A 2,893-nucleotide genomic window follows, 5' to 3' on the forward strand; every position below is an offset into this window, starting at 1 on the left:
ATGTTTGCTTTCCTGTCAGTCCATGACATCTTCAGTATTCTTCAACAGCACCATAATTCAAATGCATCAAACTCTTCTTCAGTTTTCCTTATTCATTGCCTAGCTTTTGCAAACATATGAGGTGAATGAAAAGACTACATACAGATTGGGTCAGGAACCCCATCATTCTCAAAGTGGTATTTTTGTTCTTTAAAACTTTAAATAGATCTTTGGAAGATGTGCCCAACACAATCTGTCATTAGATTTTGTGACTGCAGCTTCCATGGACATTGATTGTGGATCCAAGTAAATGAAATCCTTGACAACTTCAGCCTTTTCTCCATTTAACATGATGTTGTTCATTGGTCCAGTTGTGAGGATTTTTATGTTATGTTGAGGTGTGATCTATACTGGAGTCTTTGATACTCATCAACAAGTGCTTCAAGTCCTCTTCATTTGGAGCAAACAAGGATATTGCAAGGTGTTAATGAACCTTCCTCCAATCTTGATGAAGCATTCTTTATACAGTCGAAATTCTAGCATAATTTGCTTAGTGTGCACATTGAATAAATATGGTGGAAGGATACAACCCTAACATTCACCTTTCCTGACTTTAAATCACACTGCACCCTTTTGTCCTGTTCCAATGACAGCTTCTTGTTCTATGCATAGGTCTGTACCATGAAATGTTCTGGAATCTTCATTCTTCACAATGTTAGCCAAAATGCATTATGAATTACACAGATGCCTTTGCATAGTCAGTAAAATACAAGCAAACATCTTTCTAATAACCTCTGCTTTCAGCCAAGATCAAACTGACATCAGCCATTATATCCTTCATTCCATTATCTTCTGAATGCAGCTTGAATTTCTGACAGCTCCCTGTTGATATGCTGCTGCAACGTTTTTAATGCTCTTCGGCCTCATTTTACTTGCATGTGATACTAGTGATATGGCTTGGTAATTTCTTAATCCTGATGGGTCGCTTTTCTTTGTTTTGAACATTGTGAATTAGGGTATATGTTTACATAGCAGATCATCAGTTTTACATTTGACAGTGCATACACATTTTGTTTCATCCCATCCATTGCAGTCCCCTCAATCCCTTATTCCACTTCCTCCCTGTACTTGCTGTTTCCATGCCTCCTTTGTGAACCCTCTGCCCCTTGTCCTTGGGTAAATGTGGCCCTTTCAATCTTAAATGGTTGATTATTCTAACATAGGGTTGAGTTCAGTTCTAGACCTGAAAGGTGACTAAGGACCCTAGTTCTGGATGAGTCTAGTCTCTCTCTGACCAATAAGCCTGGTCTCTTTTATGTGGGTCACTGTGTTAGACAGGTTCTCTAGAGAAAAAAAACGCAGGGCACTTATGATTATATATATGTGTGTATATATATGGATAGATATATACAACATGAAGGAACATAACAGGTAAGTAGTCCACACAGAAGTAGAGAGCTCAGTTCAACTCACTTCTGTGGAACAGTTAAAATACTAGAAGTCCTTCAATGCATGAGGGCTGCTGGGTCCAAGGTCAAGGAAGCAGATAGCTGAGTCTTCCCTAAGGCAATGCAGGCAGTCCAGCCACAGGCAGCAAACAGCAGGGTGGGTCCCCAACAGTCAGCAGCTCAGGAGCTTAGTGAAGCAGGTCAGGATGGGATATCAAACTCAAGCAATGCAAGATGACATGATCGACAGCCTCAAGCTCAAGCAATGTATACACCAGAGGCGTGATAAAGCATGTCTCGAAGGAACCTCAGGCTCTAGCGACATGATCCATAGGTTGGCTATCCCACAGGTAGTGTAGCTCACAAGTTGAGGCAGAGAACTAGTTAAAGCCAGCCTCACACTGGTCCAATCATCAGAGAGCAGGAGAAGAGGGGCTGGCCTTGCCGAGCCATTTATCTCTTTGCCCTCCAATCAAACTGTGACCTTATTAATCCTACATGTTCCTAGTGGCCAGGTTGGCACAATAAGCCTACCTATCACAGTCACCTTTCTTTGGAATGGGCACAAATATGGATCTCTGCCAGGCAGTTTGCCAGTAACTGTCCTCTACATTTCTTGGCATAAAATAAGCACCTCCAGCACTGTATCTATCTGTTGAAACATCTTGGTATCTTGTCAATTCTGAAAGCCTTGTTTCTCATAAACGCCTTCAATGTAGCTTGGACTTCTGTCTTCAATACCATCTGCTCCTACTCATATCCTATCTCTTGAGAGGTTGACTGTCAACTTTTTTTTAACACAGTGACTTTGTATTCCTTGCATCTTCTATGGCATTGTGGTTATATTTAATAAAACAATCCTTACCTTTAGATACCTAGACTGAAATTTTTTTTTATTTCTAAAATAAACAGAGTTATAAGACTATCCCTCCTGGTGTTATTCCAGCAGATGCAACTAAACAGTTCGTCATAAGGATCGAATTATTTTTGGAAGCATTCTGGAATTAAGATTTATTACAATTAAGATGTGCTAGCCTTTTGAATACATTTGAAAGCATGAATGTGCCTCTCAATGCAGAGGAAAAGACCAGACATTGCTCTAGCACAGTGTCAAGGCCAAGGGAACTAAGAAGCACACTCGGGTGTTCACTGTGCGATGAAATATTCATAGATTGAAAAGCTACCTTGTATTGACTTCAAAATAATCTGGGTGGGGTGGCAGGCGGAAGCGATAAAGACAAACTGGTCATGAATTTATCTTTGTTCAAGGTCGGTGATGGATACATGGGGATTCACTATATTAATCTGTCTATTTTTAAATACTTGTTTGATATTATATATTATAAAACGTTTTTGTTGGCTTTGGGGGAGGGACGTAAGGCTAGGGAAGGGCTTCATCTTTGTACCAAATAAATCTTTACTGTAAACTTCATGCTAATCACACAAACTGGATGTGCTTAAAGAAA

General features: G+C 40.0%; 1 protein-coding gene and 1 non-coding gene across 2 annotated transcripts in view; both read right to left on the reverse strand.

Annotated features, from left to right (window-relative positions):
• Nucleotides 1–2,893, reverse strand: part of RNF212B (ring finger protein 212B) — a 30,896-nt gene that overhangs the window by 20,135 nt on the left and 7,868 nt on the right. The window lies entirely within an intron of this gene.
• Nucleotides 2,451–2,584, reverse strand: LOC115868891. Its single transcript, XR_004045851.1, has one exon. It is a non-coding gene; the product is annotated as a small nucleolar RNA SNORA22 (small nucleolar RNA).

This window comes from Echinops telfairi, unplaced genomic scaffold (assembly GCF_000313985.2).
Source record: "Echinops telfairi isolate 266 unplaced genomic scaffold, ASM31398v2 ScPeMD7_18;HRSCAF=68, whole genome shotgun sequence".
Lineage (NCBI taxonomy): Eukaryota > Metazoa > Chordata > Mammalia > Afrosoricida > Tenrecidae > Echinops > Echinops telfairi.